This window comes from Lactuca serriola, chromosome 1, assembly GCF_051521515.1.
Source record: "Lactuca serriola cultivar US96UC23 chromosome 1, Lser_US96UC23_V15, whole genome shotgun sequence".
NCBI lineage: Eukaryota > Viridiplantae > Streptophyta > Magnoliopsida > Asterales > Asteraceae > Lactuca > Lactuca serriola.
This window is the reverse complement of record NC_136408.1, coordinates 251,220,734-251,244,766: the sequence shown is the minus strand read 5'-3', so window position 1 is coordinate 251,244,766 and position 24,033 is coordinate 251,220,734.

Sequence of the window (24,033 nt, the reverse complement as noted above, 5' to 3'; positions counted from 1 at the left end):
ACATACCAATACTAGAATGGTGGTTGTTGTTGTAGGAAAACTCAGCCAACAGCAGATACGTGTCCCAACTTCCTCTGAAGTCCAACACACATGCTCGGAGCATGTCCTTGAGCGTCTGAATCGTCCGCTCACTTTGTCCGTTCGTCTTTGGGTGGTAGGCGGTATTGAAATGCAACCTCGTACCCAACTCCTCGTGGAACTTCTTCCAGAACCTTGAAGTGAAACGTACATCCTGATCTGACACAATCGAGATCGGTACCCCATGACGCGATACCACCTCCCTCACATACAACTCTGCCAACCTCTCGGCAGAAGATCTCTCACTGATAGTAAGAAAATGTGCGCTCTTTGTCAACCGGTCGACGATCACCCAAATTGCATCGACACCCCTCGCGGTCCTTGGCAATTTGGTGATGAAATCCATGGAACTCTATTCCCACTTCCACTGGGGAACCTCAAGCGGCTGCAACTTGCCATGCGGACGCTGGTGCGCGGCCATAACCTTGCGACAGGTCAAGCACCTCTCAACAAACCACGCGACATCCCTCTTCATACAGGGCCACAAATAATCTCTCTTCAGGTCCAAATACATCTTTCTGACCCCGGGATGGATCGCGAACCTCGGCCTATGTGCCTCCTCCATAAGAGTGGTATGTGCCCCGCCTGCATACGGCACCCAAATCCGACCTTGAAAAGTCATCAGTCCTCGAATATCCGTCACGAACTTGGACACCTGCCCGATCACCCGCTCCCTCTTGCGGTTCTCCGATATCACGGCCTCTGCCTGGGCCTCACGAATGGCACTCCCCACCCTGCGACTCAGGGCATCAACTACAACATTAGCTTTGCCTGGGTGGTACAAGATCTCGCAATCGTAATCCTTCACCACATTCAACCATCTCCTCTGACGCATATTCAGGTTGGGCTGATCCATCAGATACTTCAAACTCTTGTGGTCCGTGTATATGGTACACCGAACCCCATACAAATACTGACGCCAGATCTTGAGGGCGAACACCACTGCCCCCAACTCCAGATCGTGGGTGGGATACCTCGTCTCATGAGGCTTCCGCTGCCTCGATGCATACGCTATCACATGCCCCCTCTACATAAGCACTGCACCCAACCCCGATATCGATGCGTCACAATACACCACAAAATCCTCCATCCCTTCCGGGAGGGCTAACATAGGGGCTTCGCATAACTTCTGGCGAAGTGTCTCAAACGAGGTCTGCTGCTCCGAACCCCATGAAAAAGGAACACCCTTCCGGGTCAACCTGGTGAGAGGCACGACAATCTTGGAGAAATCTCAGATAAATCTCTGATAGTAGTCGGCCAATCCCAGAAAACTCCTGATCTCGGTGGTTGATCTCGGCACCTCCCACCTCATAACCGCCTCAATCTTGGCTAGATCAACCAAAATCCCATCCTGGTTGACGAGATGCCCCAAGAACTAGACCTCTCGTAACCAGAAATCACACTTGGAGAATTTGGCATAAATCCTCTCCATCCTCAATACTCCGAGAATCTCTCTCAGATGCTCCTCGTGTTGCTCTCTAGATCTCAAATACACCAGTATATCGTCGATGAACACGATCACCGAACGATCTAGCAGCGGTCTACACACCCTATTCATGAGATCCATGAACGCTGCTAGTGCATTGGTGAGCCCGAAAGGCATCACCACGAACTCGTAATGCCCATAACGAGTCCTGAACGCCGTCTTCTGGATATCCTCATCACGCACTCTCATTTGGTGATATTCAGACCTCAGATCAATCTTGGAAAACCAAGACGCTCCCCGCAACTGATCGAACAAATCGTCGATCCTCGGTAATGGATAACGGTTCTTGACCATTAACTTGTTCAACTCCCGGTAATCAATGCACATCCGGTGTGAGCCATCCTTTTTCTTGACAAAAAGGATCGATGCTCCCCAAAGGGAACTACTTGGTCTAATAAACCCCTTCCCCAGCAGTTCCTGAAGCTGCGAGGATAACTCCTGCATCTCTGGTGGCGCAAGGCAATAAGGCGCCTTGGCGATAGGTGCTGCCCCCGGAACCAAATCGATGTGGAACTCTACCTGCCTCTTGGGAGGCACACCTGGCAACTCCTCGGGGAAAACATTTGGGAACTCGCGCACTATCGGAACATCATCAAATGAACTTGGCCTCCTAGCGGCCTCTCGTGTGTCCATCACATAGGCTACATACCCGCTACAACCCTGCTGTAAACTCTGTCTCGCTCTGGCAGCCGAACAGAACGATGACCCACATCGGGTACCCTCACCGTACACCGTAAGTACTCCCCCACTAGGGTCTCATATCGTCACCAACTGTCGCTCGCAGTGTATAACAGCCCCAAATCGGCTCAGCCAATCTATGCCTACTATGACACACACGTCTCTTATCGTTATCGGGACCAGATCTATCGGAAACTCAATGCCGAAGATCTCGAGTACACATCCTCATATCACCTCCATAGCATACACCGCTTGCTCATCAGCTATGGAACCTTGTAGAGGTCGACTCAACGCCTCTCATCTGCTACTGATGTGCCGAAAAAACGCTATCGACACAAATGATCGACTCGCACCCGAGTCAAATAACACTAAGGCAGGTACAGAACTCACAAGAAAAGTACCTACGCATATCATCATATAAGCACAATATCTCAACTCAGCATAAATAAATAAAGAATACATACCAGCCACAACATCGGGCGCTGCGTAGACCTCCTCCGCTGTCAACTGGAAAGCTCTCCCGCGAGCCTTCTGTTAGAATAGTGTCTAAGGCTGCAACTATATTAGGCAAGTATTTGATCCGATTGTGCATGGTCCTTTTGGGTTGCCTTCACCATAACAACTTGATAGAATGATTTATTATGAGAGAATAAATATTATTAATATATTATGAGAATAATATAAGGAATAATAATATTGTTATTTGATTAATATAAGTCATAAATTAATTAGTATTAATTTGGTGACTTAAAGAGATTAATTAAATAAGAGGGTATAAACTGTCAATTGTTTGATAGTTACACTTTAGACTGTAAATCCTTAAGAGATAGGGATTGGACGGATTCTAGAGCTTTGGATAGCTCAAAATCGTCCATGACTTATCTATGGTAAGGATTTGGATTGCTTTAAGGAAATGATTGTCCAATTAGGGTTTAAGGTGAAACCCTTAAGGAGTTTACAAGTATAAATAGACCCCATGGCATAGGGAAATCGGCACCTCTTAAGAAGAAAGAAACCCTGGCCGAATCTTCCCTCTCATCTCTCTTTCAAATCATCTTCTTTGCTTATTGGTGTTTGTAATCCATTAGAGGAGTGACAATTGTGACTCTAGAGCTCCAAGACAACAAGATCAAACAAGAGTTTCAAAGGTATACTTCTAGATCTGATTTTGTATTGTTTTATACCTAATTAGTTGTTAGAATTCTTGGATTCAAAGCATGTTTAATTAGAAAGCCTAGATCCAAGCATTAGGGTTTTGCATGCGCACATAGGAAAGTTCTTATGGTTAAAACCCATCAGTGGTATCAGAGCCTAGATTGGTTTCTATTAAATTGTTGCTTGTTTGTTTGAAACTTGTGTGCAAAATTCGATTTTTGTGTTTCTGAGTCATGGACTCAGCGAGTTCCATAGTGGACTCGGCGAGTTGGCCTGACTCGGCGAGTTGGCCTGACTCGGCGAGTCCCTTGGTGCACTCGGCGAGTCCAAGCGTCAACCCTAATCCGATTTTTTGATATATATGACTATAATCTTGATCTAATTAAAGATATTTATCAACTAATAAAATATTTAATTTCCTTATATGATAATTAATTAATTATTTTGATTAAATTGGTAATTATCTTGCAAGAAATCTTGAATAGATCAAATATAGATAATTAGGAAATTAATTGTTAATTAAAATTATTTGTTATTTGATCCTCCATGTTTTAAATGTTTAAAACTTGTCCTCAAGTTTTGAAATTTATGTTTTGTGATTAAAAGTTTTAATTTAGACAATTTAAATTTCAAACCCTAGATTTTTAAAAGTTTAAAATACAACCCTATACTAATATAATATTACAAGATTAATATATATATATATATATATATATATATATATATGTATAAATAAATGCTAGTCTTACCGTTAGTAGGCCTCATTCACGAAGCCGATCTATAAGGTAGGTATAAGGTTGCGGACTATAAAATGACGCTTAATGGGTGTACACTCACACCCACCGCTTGCTTGATCGGTGGAGGGTCGTTAGCCGAACGAGTAGGATAGGGCAACCTCATCCTCTCATTAAAAGTATAATATGAAATACAAAGTAACTATACATTTTTTAAAATTTCCCAATCTTAGTTACTTTAGGAAAAGTGAATTGATGCAATCCCATGAAATTACACTTTGCACCCTTGCTAAGAAGTTAGTGGAGCATGTGTGGTTTACCGGCACACTAATTGGTTCTAAGCAAAGGTGGCAAAGGGTGATTCATTGTTTATCATAGTTCGATGGAGCGTGTGCTGTTTACCGGCACATCGAATAGGTGATCGTTACAATGAAGGCACCATGTGAATTTGCATGGTAATTCACACCCGCTTTGTGATCCTCGGTATCCCAGTCACAAACAAGAGGGGCATATCGAGATTTAAACATGCCATTGAATATTTACAATGAATCTCATTCGAACCTAGGAATTCTCAATACATTTAGGACTTAAAGTTATGTTTTTATGGTGGAGAATTAGTGAATCGTCATTCACTTACCTTCATATTATTTGCATGTTAGATTACGGCATCCCTTTTCTAATATGTAAATATTGTTGTTGGATCCTAACCCTAATTTTTCCTATTGGGTGATAATTAGGGATTCATATTCTAATATATCTTTGTCCTTTCTATTTGTAGATGTCGAATGCAAACAACGTTGCTGCTAGTTCTTTCACATTGATGAGCCTTTGTCAAAAGGTCACCTTCGATGGGACGAACTTTAGCGAATGGATAAGATACATTCGCACCATTGCTCGCTATGAGGATAAGGAGTATGTCCTCGATGAGAAGCTCGAGAAAATCAACCCTGAAATAGCTACTCCGGCTGAAATGACAGCTTTTGAAACTCACGAGCGAGATGCAACGAAGGTACATTGCATCATGATAGCCACCATGAACTCCGAATTCCAAAAGTCCTATGAGGACATGTACCCGTACGAGATGCATCAAGACTTATTAGAGAGATACCACCAAAACGCGAGACAAGAGCGTTATGAGATTTTCACTAACATGATTTCCGCTAAGATGGGTCATGGAGAATCTCCTACCGTGCACCTGTAAAAGATGCAAAGGTATGTCAACCGCCTTCGCAAGTTAAATGTTGACTTCGGGGAAGACTTGGCGATCGACATGGTGCTTCACTCTTTTCCTCCGAGCTACAATCAATTTAGGATGACCTACCACATGAACAAAGAGGAGGTCACCCTAAGCAAACTCCAAGGTCTCTTGAGGGTCGCTAAGAGCAACTTCAAGGACAAGTTTGTTGCACCAACTCCCAATCCACCCGCTGCTCCTGTCTTGGCTATTGGACAAGGAAAGGGAAAGAAGAGGAAGGCTTCGTCTAAGAACTATCGTAAGGTTAAAGCCCGAGATGGTGCCTCTTCTAGTTGGACCAAAGTTGATCCTGCTAAGCCCTGCCCTAACCCAAAGGAGGCAGAGTGCCACCACTGCCACAAGATAGGACATTGGAAGAGAAGCTGCCCAGAGTACCTGCAAGCCATCAAGGAAGGAAAGATCAAGCCATCTTTCGCAGGTATATACACAATTAAATCTAATGATTCTAATCATACTATTTCTTGGGTTCTTGATACCGGTTGTGGTTACCACATTTTCTCTAATGTGCAGGGACTAAGAAAAAGTAGGGATGTGGAGCAAGGAAGGATCAATATAATCATGGGGAACAGAAGATCATCGCCTGTGACCAATATTGGAGTGTATTCTTTAGTGCTTAGGAATAGTTTATGTTTAGATTTGAACAATTGTTGCTATTCGCCAGAAATGGCTAGAAACATCATTTCATTTCATGGTTTGTTTAGACAAGGTTTTAGATTTTCTTTTAATAATGAGAATGGTTCTATTTTAGCTTATCTAAATGGTGTCTTTTATTTTGAAGCTATACCATGTAATGGAATATATGAAACTATTATGATTGTTGATAACTTAGGAAATGATGTTTTGAACATAGATTCTTCCAATAGTATGGATAGAGCATCCTTGTGGCATTGTCGTCTTGGACATGTCAACAAGAAACGCATAGCCCAACTCCAAAAGGATGGAGTGTTGGAGTCATTCGACCTTAGGGAAGATGACACGTGCGAGTCTTGTTTACTTGGAAAGATGACTAAGTCACCCTTCAAAAGTACTTGCGAAAGGGGTGAGGGTCTATTGGACCTAATACATACCGATGTATGTGGACCGTTTAGATCAACCACGAAGGATGGGAACCGCTTCTACGTGACTTTTACCAATGACTACAGTAGATATGGGTATATCTACTTAATCAAGCAAAAGTCAGAAACTTTTGAAAAGTTCAAAGAGTTCAAGAATGAAGTGGAGAATCAATTGGGCAGGAAAATCAAGATGCTTCGATCCGATCGAGGAGGAGAGTACCTAAGTCTTGAATTCAACAATTATCTCAAGGAGTGTGGAATAGTTTCACAATTGACGCCACCTAGGACACCACAATTGAATGGTGTGGCAGAAAGGCGTAATCGGACCTTATTGGATATGGTTCGCTCTATGATTAGTCGTGCTTCACTATCTATCTCTTTTTGGGGGTATGCCTTAGAGACTGCCGCCTATATCCTTAACCGAATCCCTACTAAGAAGGTTGCCAAAACACCTCACGAGATGTGGACAGGGAAAGCTCCCTCGTTGGCACATATCAAGGTTTGGGGTTGCGAGGCTTTCGTAAGACGAGATACTCACGACAAGCTCGAACCTCATAGTGAGCGATGTATTTTCATCGGCTACCCGCAGAAATTTTTTGGATATCTCTTCTATAGACCGAAGGACAATGTTGTCTTCGTTGTGAGGAGAGGAGTTTTCTGAGAGCGAGAACTCATAAGCCAAGGAGACAGTGCGAGGCAAATCAAACTTGAAGAGATTCAAGAGTCGATAGATGAAGGAACCTCTATCGCTGGCATTCAACCCGAGGAGGAAACTCCGGTTGAACCGATTGACGAGTCCTTACCTCTTAGACGTTACGATAGAGTTAGAGTTCAACCCCAGTTTTATGGTTTTCATATTACTACCGAAGGGGATACGTATATTAGTGATGGTACACTAATAAATCTTGATGAACCTAATAGCTATAAGGAAGCCATGGCAGGCCCAAAGTCTACGAAATGGAAAGAGGCAATGGATAACGAGATCCAATCCATGTATGATAACCAAGTTTGGAATTTGGTTGATTATGTGCCCGGACGTAAGACCGTTGGGTGCAAATGGCTCTTCAAGAAGAAGACCGACGTGGATGGAAACGTACACACATATAAAGCGTGATTGGTCGTGAAGGGCTTTACTCAAACTCCCGGAGTTGACTATGATGAGACCTTCTCACCAGTTGCGAAGATAAAATCTATTAGAGTGATGCTAGCGATTGCCGCATTTCATGACTATGAGATTTAGCAAATGGATGTCAAGACCGCTTTCCTTAATGGAAAGTTGGCTGAGGATGTTTACATGGCTCATCCAGAGGGGTTTGTGGATCTGAAGCATCCGAATAGAGTGTGTAATCTTGAGAAGTCCATTATGGACTTAAGCAAGCGTCTCGCAGATGGAATCTTTGCTTCGATGAGAAAGTCAAAGAGTTTGGATTTGTACGAAGCGAAGATGAATCATGTGTATATGTCAAAGCTAGTGGGAGTATAGTAAGCTTCCTCGTTCTATATGTTGATGACATATTGCTCATAGGAAACGACATCCCGACTCTGCAGGAGGTTAAGTCCTGGCTCGGGAAATGTTTCGCTATGAAGGACCTCAGAGAGGCTTCTTACATTTTGGGAATAAGGATAGTAGGAGAAAGAAGTAAGAGACTAATAGGACTTAGTCAGAACACTTACTTAGAGAAGGTACTAAAACGTTTTAGTATGGAAAACTTGAAGAAGGGAGAATTACCGATACAAAGTAATGCCAAGTTGAGTAAGACTCAAAGTCCGAGTACCGAAGCTGAAATAGTAGAAATGAGTCGAGTACCATACGCTTCCGCAGTTGGCTCAATCATGTACGCTATGACTTGTACTCGCCCTGATGTAGCCTTTGCTTTGAGCATGGTTAGTAGATATCAAGGGAACCCTGGCAGAGCCCATTGGATTGCAGTGAAGAATATCCTTAAGTACCTTCGGAGGACGAAGGAATGGTTCTTAGTCCTCGGAGGGAGTGATGACTTGAAGGTGCGAGGGTATAGTGACGCCAGATTTCAGACCGACAGGGACAACTACCGTTCGCGGTCGGGTGGGGTTTTTACCCTAAATAGAGGAGCAGTGACATGGAAAAGTTCTAAGCAGGAAACCGTAGCTGATTCAACGTGTGAATCAGAGTATATCGCAGCGAGCGAAGCGTCGAAAGAGGCAATATGGTTGAAGAACTTCATCGGTGATCTTGGAGTTGTACCCGCCATAAAGGAGCCCATGGAGATTCTCTGTGATAATGAAGGAGCGGTTGCCTTAACCAAGGAACCGAGGGATCATGGTAGATCTAGACATATCGACAGAAAATATCACTTTATTAGACATCGTGTAGAAGAAGGACAACTCGTAGTGAAGAGGATATCATCAGAAGATAGCCCAGCAGATCCGCTTACGAAGGGACTGAGCAGGGTTAAGCACTTGCAGCATGCTAGGAGTATTGGGTTGAAGGATGATATTAGCATAGATTAGATAGTAGTAGAAATGTGTAATAGATAAATGTAATTAACATTTGATGATTAAATAAAGGAGTTTTATTTATGAGTAATGTTACTGTCTTATGTTAATTGCTTAACTATTGTTTCATTTTGCATGTTTTGACTTCCAGAATAATTGAATTTGTTAAGAATAATCGAATTATTCAAATTGTCCACAATCGTTCATATGTTGGAAGTAGATATGAATGAAGATTGTCGTGAATTGGTGCGTAGATTGTCTAAATGGTATTAGACATAGAAAAAGATTGTTGCGACGCTCATGAGTGCTTATGAACTGGTTTTGAGCATTGGAACAAACCCGCGCTTGCTGGAATCACCTTATGGAATATGATATAAAAGGGTGATCGCAAGACGATAATATCATATAGTCTTAGAACCTAGATATATGGTTTGTTATTTGTTAATTGGTTGTACATTGATAATGCGAAAACGCATCAGTAACTCGGTGTTATAAAATGCATTGTTGTGTATAGTTGATTAATGAATAAGTAAATGCATATAAGTCGAAGTTTATCTGTAACTTTTATCCTAAGAAGGTAAAAGCGATATCTCGGCCGCTCGATGATTTGATTTGACTTATGTGTCGGGCCCGGTCAGAACTGAATTGATGTGTTCAATTAAGTTCTATGTCAAATAAATCAGAGATCGAGAAACCTAAATGCTAGACTAATCATTCCATAGAATTGTCAGCATGATATCTAACAGAGGACTGTACGATCCCTTATCTAAAGGACAAGATTGATTAGATCAGAGTTTGACAGCGTCTTTGAGAGCTATGATTGCAAATTGAATTGTACTTGTGCATATAGTTACTAGACTTATCCAAGTGGGAGACTGTTAGAAAAGTGTCTAAGGCTGCAACTATATTAGGCAAGTATTTGATCCGATTGTGCATGGTCCTTTTGGGTTGCCTTCACCATAGCAACTTGATAGGATGATTTATTATGAGAGAATAAATATTATTAATATATTATGAGAATAATATAAGGAATAATAATATTGTTATTTGATTAATATAAGTCATAAATTAATTAGTATTAATTTGGTGACTTAAAGAGATTAATTAAATAAGAGGGTATAAACTGTCAATTGTTTGATAGTTACACTTTAGACTGTAAATCCTTAAGAGATAGGGATTGGACGGATTCTAGAGCTTTGGATAGCTCAAAATCGTCCATGACTTATCTATGGTAAGGATTTGGATTGCTTTAAGGAAAGGATTGTCCAATTAGGGTTTAAGGTGAAACCCTTAGGAGTTTACAAGTATAAATAGACCCCATGGCATAGGGAAATCGGCACCTCTTAAGAAGAAAGAAACCCTGGCCGAATCTTCCCTCTCCTCTCTCTCTCTCTCAAATCATCTTCTTTGCTTATTGGTGTTTGTAAGCCATTAGAAGAGTGACAATTGTGACTCTAGAGCTCCAAGACAACAAGATCAAACAAGAGTTTCAAAGGTATACTTCTAGATCTGATTTTGTATTGTTTTATACCTTATTAGTTGTTAGAATTCTTGGATTCAAAGCATGTTTAATTAGAAAGCCTAGATCCAAGCATTAGGGTTTTTCATGCGCACATAGGAAAGTTCTTATGGCTAAAACCCATCACCTTCGGTGCCTCGGCCTTCACTGGCCGAACCTCGGTAACCCTACCAGTAGGTGTCGATCCCTGTGCTGATCCCTGATTTAACTACGGGCACTCGGCCTTCCGATGGATAGTTTGGTTGCAATGAAAGCAAACTGTAAATCCCTTGGGGCAATCCTTGGCGATATGCTCCTCCTTGCCATATTTGTAGCAAGCACTCGATCGACAGACTCCATCATACCCCTTGTCGCACTTCCCACAAGTGCGGCCCTTCTGGCCTCCAGATCTCGTATCCACGGGCTTGGCCCGCTTGGCTGCCGGTTGAGACTATGCTGGTCGCCGATCCATCCTCTGAGACTCGGCCTCCTCCCAGGCCTGAGTCTCCAACTCAATCTCCCTCTTTCGGGCATTTTCCTGAAGCTTAGCAAATGTCCGATAAGTTGAGTTTGACACGAACTCCCGTATATCCCTCCTCAAAACGCCCAAATACCGGCTCATGCGTGCCTGCTCAGTAGACACTTGCTCAGGGCAGAACATCGCCTTCTCATGAAACTTCATGGTAACCACAGAAACCGAATCAGTACCCTGCTTGAGGGTCAAGAACTCCTGAACCAACCGTTCCCTCTCCACCGGGGGAACGTACTCGTCTCTGAACATGGTGGTGAACCTTTCCTAGGTCACCTTTGAAATCTCTGCAACCGTGAAGCTCACCATCACGAACTTTCATCAGTCCTTCGCTCCCAAGCGAAGTTGGTTCGGTGCGAACCGTACCCTCAGATGATCCGGACATGAACACGTGTAGAAACATCCCTCAATATCAACAATCCATCTCATCACAGCGATCGGATCTTGTGTCCCATCAAACTCGGGTGGCTTCATGTTGTTGAACTCCCGAAACAACAACGAGTCACCTCCCAGTGGCCTGGCAGCAGCCACAACTGTAGTAGCTGCAGCAGCCACAGTCTTAGTCACCGCTGCATATCGCTCATCAAAAGTCACAATCAAGGTGGTCTTGATAGACCCAAAGATCTCCGGAATCTCGGCTGGAATCGCCACTGCCACCTCATCGTGGATCATCTAACGAAGCTCCTTGTCACTCACACCGCTCGCCTCAGGTCTGTGGCGTGTCCCAACCATGATGTCTCTGAAATACAACATAGTAATGTCAGAGACTCGCTCGAGCATACTCGCACTCGATAACTCAACCCTACTTGTTCCTTAGCACCCAAAGGATTCTTACTTAGAGTGCACACTGTTCCGGTGTCTTCAGTAATACAGGCCATGTACTACCGTCCACACCGCATCAGTATTCACCCTAAGTCCTCCTCCTTGGATCCCAAATCACAAGTACTCTATATCTCACTGGCATAGGCTACCCTTCGGTAGACCTCTCATCAGCTCCTCACTGCTACCTATTCGCTCTCAAGCATCACATAGCAGAAAAATCCTTCCTAGGCTAAGGCATCACAAAATCATGCCACAATAGTCCTAATATGAATACCTAGCCAACTCTAGCATGCATATCATATCATAACATCTCTCATAACTCATAATGTAAGGGTATTTTGGGAAATCACCGTTCGAGCGCTGGCTGATCGTACACACTGCTCCTTTCTGTCCTTCTCAAAACCTTTTACTCTTTTAGAAAGATTGTTTATTTTGTGAAAAACTTTCTCAATTCCTCAGTTTGAGTTCAGATTCATCCGAAGATGCACCCAAATCCCTCAAAACAAGGCTCTGATACCAACTTGTAACGACGTAATTTTTCAAAACAAATTTTCATTTTTTTAAACATACTTTCATTCACACGATAATCATAAAAACATAATGTGTCCACTGTAACATAGCAAAACATGTCCCAAGATCTCAATATCATAAACTCTATAAGTGTGTACGGATCATGTCGGCGCCTTCCGGCGATCCTCGCTCGTACCTAAAACACATACCATAACAACTGTAAGCATAAAAGCTTAGTGAATTTCCCAAAATACCACATACCCCACATACGCCTTTCCAGGCCATAACTCTGTAGGATCTTCCGATCCATGTGTCTCAGGGGACTTCCGTCCCAAATCCCGGTAGACCTTCCGGTCCTACCCATGTCGACCTTCCGGTCCGTACCCTCTTGACCTTCCGGTCCTTATCATCTTGACCTTCCGGTCCTTACCATACATAACATACATAGCACATACATAATATCATCTTAACCTTCCGGTCATTATCATATATAACATACATAGCACATACATATCACATAACCGCATATAACACATACATCATATCATACAAGACATTCCAATCACACATAGGTACCCTTCCAGGTACAGTATAATGAGAAGACTCACCTCAATGAAGTCGGATAAACTCTCGTGCTCAACGTCCCGATCTAGCCTCCTCCTATTATTCAAATAAAATTCCCGATCAATACTCTCCCACGATCTCATATCTATTGGGTAGAAGGCCATTCTACCCTTCCCTGAACTCTCCTGAATCAGTCTTGACCAGAACCCTAAAGTCAACGGTCAACTTTGACCCGACTCGTCGAGTTCACAAAGGTGACTCAGCGAGTCCAAGCGGGTCCTCTGAATCCTTTCTGACTCTCTTGGCTTGTCGAGTCTTTCTTCCACTAGACGAGTTACAGCTGTCATGAATCGCGGGGCAACCCCGACTCGACTCGTCGAGTCCACTCATGGACTCGACGAGTTCATTCCATGCTCACACTCAAATGACCTTCTAAGGTCATATCTGTTCCTCTAATCCATAAATCTAACCTTCCCAAGCTCAATAAACATGCAAAGGTTCGAACTTGATACTCATGCAACGTCCAAATGACACTACTTGATGATTTAGCCCCAAATACAACATCCTAAGTCCATTTCTTCCATAACTCCTCATAAAGCAAGATGGAATAAGTTCTATGGACCACTATGGACCCAGATCTGATATCTAAACATGATAAGGGACCATATTCCCAACAAATCAACCCAATAAAGGGTATAGAAAACCCTAGATCCATGGATTCTTTAACAAAACAGAAAAAGGATCGATATGCTACCTCAAGGATGATGTCCTTAGCTTGCAATCCACAAATAAGCAACCTTCTTGGCCTCCTCTAAGCTGGAATCAACTTCTTCTTGCAAAGCAAACCCACAAAGGTCCAATAATGGCTTCTTCTCCCTTACAAACGCTCAAGCACTATTTGGGTTTCTCTCAAGGGTCTCGTAGCCGCAAATGGTGGCTATAAGGGTCTTTAAATAGGTCCCAAACCCGAGAAATTAGGGTTTCATTAAACAGCATGGACTCGCCGAGTCTACTTATGGACTCGGCGAGTCCTCCATTAAATCAAACCAACACATGCGCGATCCCACTCGGCGAGTCTAAGCGCCTACTCGCCGATTCCCTCTCTAATATTCAATATAAATACTTAAAATGAGATACCTGGGAATTCGGATGTTACAGAAGTCCCCTGAGACACATGGATCGGAAGATCCTACAGAGTTATGGCCTGGAAAGGCGTATGTGGGGTATGTGGTATTTTGGGGAACTCACTAAGCTTTTATGCTTACAGTTGTTATGTTATGTGTTTCAGGTACGAGCGAGGATCGCGGGAAGGCGCCGACATGATCCGTACACACTTATAGAGTTTATGATATTGAGATATTGGGACATGTTTTGCTATGTTACAGTGGACACATTATGTTTTTATGATTATCGTGTGAATGAAAGTATGTTTTAAAAAAATGAAAAATTGTTTTGAAAAATTACGTCGTTACAATTATGTTTGTTAAATGACTTTAAAAACGAATTTTCGGCTTGTATTTTTGGGTTGTAGTAACTTATTAGTTAGACAAAACTGCAAAAATGGTCCTTATGATATGTATTTTTTCCGGGTTTTGGTCCAAACCTAACTTTTTTGGGTTAATGGTTATTTTAAGCAAGTTTACTTGCGGTTTTGGTCCCTGATCAAATTTAAAGACTATTATACCCTTAATGAATTGATTTTTCATTTTTCTTTCGCTTTTTAAAATTATTACTATTATTAAATATAAAAGTGGGCCCACATACTCACCTCTCTCTCTTTCTCTCATAACCAGAAGACAATCCACCAATACACCATCATCATCTTCTTCAACACATTCATCTTCTTCAAAAATCAAAACCACACCCTTGAAACATTTTAGGGTTTGTTTTATATCAAGAACTCCACATACAAACACATACACACTTAAGAATATTCCCTGAAATCGATATGAAAATCATCAATAATGGATTCACCCACCCGAAATATCATCGGTACCCCTTTGCTTCCATTCGTCATTCAGGCTTGATAACAATAATAGTTCGAGAGGGTTTGTGATGTCGAGATCTGATGAGACCCTAGTCATTGTGCTAAGTCATCGACTACCCTGCCTCTTGTGTGTGACATCCTCAATTTTACGGCCAATTAAAAACTTTTTCTTTATGCTTATTTAAAATAGAGTATTCTTTTATTAGTGCAGAATTTGTCCCAAAATATTATTAATGTGAAATGATATCACTATCAAAAGCATTTCCAAAGAAACGTTTTTCATTAATATTTGGAAGTTTGGGATGTCATAACTTATACAGAAACATAAGCATAAACTAATTTGTACAAGCCTTGCATCAGTTTATTTAATGACCTAAAACTCCTTAAATCTCTCGACAGATTCAAACATCAATATTCCTAAACCTTCATACCATTACCTGTGATACAAAGAAACTGAGCGGGTCATGCTTGGGAGCCTGGTGAGCACATATGGTTTTCAATCCAAAATATCATATTCTTTTAAATCGTAGCACCTGATTCCTGGTATGTATTCGTGATTATTAAATCTCTTTATTTTGCACAATTAGCCTTGGACTCGGCGAGTTGAGGGACTGACTCGCCAAGTAGAAGCGGGACTAGACGCGGGATTTACTCGGTCTACTCGGCGAGTAGGTCCGATGGACTCGGCGAGTAGACCCTGTTTGGACTTAAACCCTAACCCGGGTGTTTGCACCCTATTTAATCGATCTAACCCAGCCTCCACTTCCCTTAGCACTCCCAGAGACCTGTAGAACGAAACCCTAGCCTCCTTTGTGTCCTTGTGGGTGATTGTTAACATTTTGAAGGTGTTTTGGGGCTTGGGAGAAGAAGTAGAAGATTGAAGAGTGCAAGAAGGGAAGGAGATCCAGAATCTACTCTGTGAAAGGCCTCCATTCAGGTAGAAAAGACCCTAACTTGATCTTTAGCTCGTTAGTCCCCTTTTTGTCCCTAAGAAAAGAGGTTTTAAGCCCTAAAAACCTAAATCTCTATGTGTTTATGGCTAATGTTCTGCAAGAACTTCGGATGTGGACCTTTTGGACTTCATAGTAGCATAAAGTCTCTGTGGTTGAGGTAGTAGAAGTCCCCAATGAGCATAGGACCTCTTGTATAGCTTGGAAGTGCATGTTTGAGCTCATAGGGCCATGCATGCACGTAAAGTTTACAACTTTACGTGGTAAATGAACCCTAGGACCATGGATCTGTGGTCTGGAAGTGTTGCATGTCCTAGATCTGGCCTACTCAGGAAGTGGGTCGAAGGACTCGGCGAGTCCCAAGGTGAAACTCGGCGAGTTCTATGAAGATGGTCGTCGACTCGGCGAGTTGGATGAACAAACTCGGCAAGTCCTATGAAGATTGCCTGGAACTCGCCGAGTAGTTCTTCAAACTCGGCGAGTAATATGAACATCCACAGAACACGAGGGGTTTAAGCGTCAAAGGCTCAACCCTTCGTACCTGTGCACGGAATTAACCGTATAACGTAGTCCCGAAACCCCCAAACCCTCGAATGGGGTGTTTTGGTGTGGATTGGAAGCAAGCAGAGGACCTGCTCGAGGAACTCGGCGAGTTGCTCGCAGGACTCGGCGAGTTGGTACTCGAGTCGGCCCCAAAGTCCCGGGTAGCGAGTCAGGGGTGACTCAGTGAGTGAAAGAGGGACCTGGTGAGTGGGACCGGATCAGTGAGAGATGGACTCGGCGAGTTGCTCTCTGGACTCGGCGAGTCCAGTCAACTGGAAGTTGACTTTGACCTGGTCTTTGACTTGGTGAGGGGTAAAAAGGTCATTTTACCCTAAGAACATCTAGCGTGTTTGACTGATCGTTTTGTGGGAATTACAGTTGAGGGACGTTAGCAACAGCAGCAGTAGACAGCCAGTTCCCGCACAGACCAGCAGCCTATTCGAGGTGAGTTACCTTCCTGTAGCAGTGGGTCTAAGGCCACAATGCCGACCCACCAGTAGGAGACGTATGATAGATGATTGTCTTTGTGATATCATCTAGGTTGCTACTACCTGATATGTTATATGCTAGCATGATATGTGGTATGTGATAGTAGTCGAGTTCGGTTGTTAGGACCGAAGGGTAGTCAGACACCCCAGATACGTCTGACAGTATGTGATGATATGTTTGCATGCTAGCTTGTTATGTTATATGCGATAGGGGTAGTATGAGGGGATCAGTCCCTATGTTCGGTTGTTAGGACCGACGGGTAGTCAGCACCCCAGAATGGCTTGACACGGGTAGTCAGCACCCCAGAATGGCATGACACGGGTAGTCAGCACCCCAGAATGGCTTGACACGGGTAGTCATCACCCCAGAATGGCTTGACATGGGTAGTCAGCACCCCAGAATGGCTTGACACGGGTAGGACGGCACCCCAGAACGGCCGTACCGGGTAGTCAGGCACCCTAGAATAGCCTGGCAGTATGCGTGTTAATTATTTGTATGATATGTGGTACGATGGGGGAACTCACTAAGCTTTGTGCTTACAGTTTATGGTTTCGGTTTCAGGTACCTCTTCGTCGAAGGGGAAGGAGCCGGCGCGGTAGCGGCACATCATGCACACACACGGATTTCCGCACTTACGAGATTCTCTGGGATTTATACTCTGATATTATGATGATTTTATAATTTGATTTTTAGACATGGCTTACGTTTTGTTATGGTTTGATCAATCAATGTTTTTAACAAGTAATGTTTCTCTAAAGTAATGTTTTTAAAATGAAATTTTTGGACGTGAAATTTGGGTCGTTACAAGTTGGTATCAGAGCCCTGGTTTGAGGGATTCGGACACGCCTTCGGGAGTGTCTGAACTCAAATCGAGGGATTAAAAGATTTTCTAAAAGAAAATGATCTCTAAAATTGAGAAAAGAGTGTTTGAGAAAGAACGAAGTGTGTGATGTGCGCGACCAGTCGAGCTCAAGTAAGTATTCCCCAAAGTACCCATACAAGTTTATGTTATGTTTATCAGCTTTTGTAGAACAGCATGCTAGAATAGGACTAAGGATCTAGGAGTGATGCCTTATGTGCCTGCTTTATGTGTTCCAGTTGTATAAGAACTTGCATGCTAGTTATTGAGTAATCAGTAAGTAGGATAGCCTGATTAGGTTATGCCTGGTAGTATGAGCTTAGCACTTTATGCTAGCTCAGTTCCTGAAAGTAGATAGAGTTAATTGAGATTGTTACCCTTATCTGAATGTTGCTTGCTTCGTGCTACGTGGGACTCTGAATAATGGGAGTTAGCCATTAGGCGAATGCGTCACGTCACATGTGATCAGGGTTGAATAATCTTAGAGTGCCGGATTTGATCCTACTGCGCAGCTCTTGTTTGAGTCCAACCGTTGTAGGGACGATTCGAGTACTCGAAGGATTATCTGAGCCTCGTCACATGTGATGGTATTCGGGTAATGGCTAATTGGCATTACAAGGAGGCCTGCAGCAGCTGAGGACTGGTTAGCGTGGAATTAGAGATTTCCCCTAGGGCAAGCCTAGGATGAGTATAGCAGTGATCAGCAGTAGTGAAAGGGATCTGGTGGAGTCAAGGCATTCCTTGAAGAAGGTACGGATAGATGTGGAAGGTAGCATGGGCCCGTACTACTGAAAGCAGAGGATCCGTACCCGAACCAAGGAAGGCCAAGATAAGACCAGGGAACTTGTAAGTAGTTGTGCTCCCTCAGGGAGTATCAGTATCACTAATGATTGTTGTGATGTATTGCAAAATGGTGGTACTTCGATCGAGGCCAGTAGATGGCGGTTCAGGAGAGGGGTCAGGTTCGGGATCAGGTTCCGAGCCGGTTGATGAGGGACTACGCGAGTTCATCGCATCAGAGATTACCAGAGGCATCCTTGAGTCGACCCCCATTCTCTTTGGGTCGATCAAAGAAGGGATCATGGAGTTGATGGAGGATCGCCTTCGGGTATTCAGGAGTGATATGCCATCTAGCTAGTCAGGATCTCGCACGCTGTCCTTCAAGGACTTTAGGGGCAGCGTTGCGCCGGATTTCCATGGGGTGAAAGACCGCATTGCTGCCAGGCGATGGATTACAGACATCGAGTCTGCCCAGTTGACTAGCTTGTGCCCCGAGGGGTCGAAGGTGAGGTATGCAGCCGGATGTTTACGGGACCGAGCCCGGGATTGGTGGTTGTCAGTGGGTGACTCGTTGGGAGCCTCAGCTATCGAGGCGATGACCTGGTCGGACTTCGTGACCAGGTTCAGGGCAGAGTTTGCGCCGGCTGTCGAGCTTCAGCAGCTGGCCAGGGAGTTTCTTGACATGAGACAGACGACGAAGACTGTGGCGGAGATCACCGCCAAGTTCCGGGAGAGGGCTTTGTTGGTGCCCCAGTATGTCGGTGACGAGGACATGAGGAGGACTCGTTACCATGATATGCTACGAGCTGACATCCGGGAGCATGTTAGCTTTTCGGCTTGCCCTACCTTGGACTCTATGATTGCCAGGGCGAGGGAGAGGGAGATAGATTTGGAGCACATCCGGAAACAGAAATTGGAGGAGGGACAGGCAGGAGGGGCTTCGGGGAAGAAGCCCAAGGGATCAGATGGTAGGCCGAAAGGCCAGTCAGGAACGAGCCGCTGCAGGAAATGCGGCAGGCCGCACGAGGGGGCGTGTAGGATGGGATCATCAGGCTGCTACAAGTGCGGAAAGTCTGGGCACATCAGCAGGGATTGCACTGCTCCGGCAGCAGTTATTCAGACATCAGAGTTGTTGTGTTTTCACTGCAACCAGAGGGGCCACAAGAAGGCCAATTGCCCCTAGTTGATAGTTTCAGCGCCGGTGAAGGCGCCAGCTCCAGCGACCCTGCGGATCACGGATGGCCAGCAAGGCAAGTCAGAGGCTCCAGTGGTGAGGAGCCAAGCATTTCAGTTGACTACCGAGGAGGCACGCACCGCACCCGATGTGGTGACGGGTATGATTCTTTCCCTCTATCTTATTTTTATGATGTTATGTTATTGATATGTGCTCTGTATGTATATGTATGCATTAGGATCGTTCCATGTGAACGGCCTCCTAGTTCAGGTGTTATTTGATTCGGGTGCATCCCGATCATTCGTTTCCCTTGCGCTTAGCAAGAAGTTTCATGAGCCATCAGGCGAGCTAGGTTGCCCTTTGGAGGTGGAGATTGCTGATGATCGATCGGTGCAGGCATCGATGGTATTTCGAGACTACGTGCTGCGTTTGTTCGAGGAGCGCTACTTGGTAGATTTGGTTCCCATACCGTTGCGTGGGAACAAGGTGATTATAGGCATGAATTGGCTGAGCCCTAATGGGGTTGTGATAGATTGCGCGCAGCAGCTAGTGCGGGTCAGGACCCCAAGCGGGGGAGAGTTAGTGATTCATGGTGAGAGGCCCCAGTATGGACCCGCTGTATGTTCAGCAGCGAGGGCTAGGCGCTACCTTCAGCAGGGATGCGCAGGATATGTCGCGTATGTGATGGATACCCGGGAGGCGGGTAAGGCGACATTGAGCGAGGTTCCGGTGGTCCGAGACTTTGCAGATGTTTTCCCAGAGGAGCTTCCTGGGATACCTCCGGAGCGACAGGTGGAGTTCAGGATTGACCTTGTTCCTGGTGCGGCTCTGATAGCCAAGGCACCGTATCGGTTGGCTCCTCCCGAGATGCAGGAGTTGTCTACGCAGCTGCAGGAGCTGCTAGACAAGGGATTTATTCGTCCGAGCAGTTCGCCCTGGGGAGCCCCGATTCTGTTTGTGAAGAAGAAGGACGGGTCGCATCGGATGTGTATAGATTATCGGGAGCTGAACAAGGTAACGGTGAAGAACCGTTACCCGCTTCCGAGGATTGATGACCTCTTTGACCAGCTTCAGGGAGCATCCTGGTTCTCCAAGATAGATTTGCGTTCGGGTTATCATCAGATGAGGGTCAGGGAGGAGGATATGCAGAAGACCGCGTTTCGGACGCGCTATGGCCATTATGAGTTCGTGGTAATGCCGTTTGGGCTCACCAATGCTCCTGCCGCGTTCATGGACCTCATGAACCGCGTATGCAGACCGATGCTGGACCGGTCTGTGATAGTCTTTATCGATGATATCTTGGTTTATTCCAAGACTCGGGAGGAACATGAGGAGCATCTGAGAGAGGTGTTAGAGACCCTGAGGAGGGAGATCTTGTATGCCAAGTTCTCCAAGTGTGAGTTTTGGTTGCGCGAGGTGCAATTTCTTGGACACCTCGTCAACCAGAATGGGATTTTGGTCGATCCGGCCAAGGTTGAGGCCGTGATGAGATGGGAGGTTCCGAAGTCTCCATCTGAGATTCGGAGTTTCCTGGGATTGGCAGGCTACTATCGGAGATTTATTCAGGATTTCTCCAAGATAATCGTGCCCCTGACGCGACTGACGAAGAAAGTCGTGGTCTTTCGGTGGGGGCCCGAGCAGCAGGCTGCATTCGAGACGTTGAGACAGAGATTGTGCAAGGCGCCAATCTTAGCCCTGCTAGAGGGCGTGGAGGATTTTGTGGTTTATTGTGATGCATCCATTTCTGGGTTAGGCGCGGTACTGATGCAGAGGGGGCATGTTATTGCCTACGCTTCGAGGCAGCTCAAGCCTCACGAGGCTAACTACCCGACGCATGATTTGGAGTTGGGGGCGGTGGTTTTTGCCCTCAAGATTTGGCGACATTACCTCTACGGGGTTCGATGTACCATCTACACGGACCACAAGAGTTTGAGGTACCTCATAGATCAGCCAAATCTGAACATGAGGCAGCGTCGGTGGTTGGATGTGGTGAAGGATTATGATTGCGATATCCTTTACCACCCGCGGAAGGCCAACATGGTGGCCGATGCGCTCAGCCGCAAGGCGGCGCCAATCAGGGACGTCTGCTTGAGGATGACCGTGGTGACTCCCCTGTTGGAGCAAATTTGGGAGGCCCAGCAAGAGGCTATCAAGGAGGAACATCGGAAGAGCGAGCGTGTGGTGGGTCAGGTTTCCTCCTTTGATTATGATAGCCGAGGACTATTGACACTACACCGCAGGGTGTGGGTGCCGTATCACGGGGGTGTGCGCCAGACTTTGATGGAGGAGGCGCACAAGTCCCGATTCTCTATTCATCCCGCGACGACGAAGATGTATAGGGATCTTCGTCTGGATTACTGGTGGCCCTGCATGAAGCGGGATGTGGCGTGGTACGTCGAACGGTGTTTGACCTGCAGGAAGGTCAAGGCCGAACATTAGAGACCGCATGGCAAGATGCAGCCGTTGGATATTCCACTGTGGAAATGGGAAGATATCACGATGGATTTTATCACGAAGCTTCCCAGGACCGCACGTGGAGTAGATTCGATTTGGGTCATCGTGGATAGATTGACCAAGAGTGCTCATTTTATTCCGATTCAGGAGAGCATATCGGCCGAGAAATTGGCCGACATCTATATCAAGGAGATTGTGGCACGGCATGGGGTGCCAGTATCGGTGATCTCGGATAGGGATGTGCGTTTTACTTCCAGATTTTGGAAGAGATTCCATGACGAGTTGGGCACTCGTCTGCATTTTAGCACTGCCTTTCACCCGCAGACGGATGGTCAGAGCGAGCGGACCATCCAGACTCTGGAGGATATGCTGCGGGCGTGCGTGCTAGACTTTGGTGGTAGCTGGGATACCTATCTTCCCCTGGCCGAGTTCTCCTACAACAATAACTATCACGCGAGTATCGACCGCCCTCCCTTCGAGATGTTGTACGGACGGAGGTGCAGGACCTCGATATGCTGGGGTGAAGTTGGCCAGAGGGTCATGGGGATCACCGAAGTGGTACTCAAGACGACCGAGAGGATCCAGCAGGTCCGGAGCAGGCTTCAGATTGCTCAGAGTCGGCAGAAAAGTTACGCCGACAAGCGTCGATCCGACTTGGAGTTTCGAGTCGGGGATATGGTTCTCCTGAAGGTGTCGCCTTGGAAAGGCGTCATCCGATTCAGGAAGCGGGGCAAGTTGGGCCCGAGGTTCATTGGACCGTTCAGGGTTGTAGCCCGGGTGGGCAAGGTGGCGTATAGGTTGGATCTGCCAGCCGAGCTCAGCCAGATCCACAGCACTTTCCATGTCTCTCAGCTGCGAAAGTGCTTAGTGGACGATTCAGCGGTAGTGCCGTTGGAGGATATTCAGGTTGATGACAGCCTGAATTACATCGAGCACCCAGTCACAATCCTCGACAGGAAGTCAAAGGATTTAAGGAACAAGAGGGTGGAGCTAGTGAAGGTGCAATGGCAGCACCGCAAGGGTTCGGAGTGGACTTGGGAGCCGATGGACGAGATGATGGAGCACTATCCCGAGCTGTTTCAGGATCGAGCAGCAGACTTCGAGGACGAAGTCTAAAATAAGTGGGGGAGATTTGTAGCACTTGATTCCTGGTATGTATTCGTGATTATTAAATCTCTTTATTTTGCACAATTAGCCTTGGACTCGGCGAGTTGAGGGACTGACTCGCCGAGTAGAAGCAGGACTAGATGCGGGATTTACTCGGTCTACTCGGCGAGTAGGTCCGATGGACTCGGCGAGTAGACCCTGTTTGGACTTAAACCCTAACCCGGGTGTTTGCACCCTATTTAATCGATCTAACCCAGCCTCCACTTCCCTTAGCACTCCCAGAGACCTGTAGAACGAAACCCTAGCCTCCTTTGTGTCCTTGTGGGTGATTGTTAACATTTTGAAGGTGTTTTGGGGCTTGGGAGAAGAAGTAGAAGATTGAAGAGTGCAAGAAGGGAAGGAGATCCAGAATCTACTCTGTGAAAGGCCTCCATTCAGGTAGAAAAGACCCTAACTTGATCTTTAGCTCGTTAGTCCCCTTTTTGTCCCTAAGAAAAGAGGTTTTAAGCCCTAAAAACCTAAATCTCTATGTGTTTATGGCTAATGTTCTGCAAGAACTTCGGATGTGGACCTTTTGGACTTCATAGTAGCATAAAGTCTCTGTGGTTGAGGTAGTAGAAGTCCCCAATGAGCATAGGACCTCTTGTATAGCTTGGAAGTGCATGTTTGAGCTCATAGGGCCATGCATGCACGTAAAGTTTACAACTTTACGTGGTAAATGAACCCTAGGACCATGGATCTGTGGTCTGGAAGTGTTGCATGTCCTAGATCTGGCCTACTCAGGAAGTGGGTCGAAGGACTCGGCGAGTCCCAAGGTGAAACTCGGCGAGTTCTATGAAGATGGTCGTCGA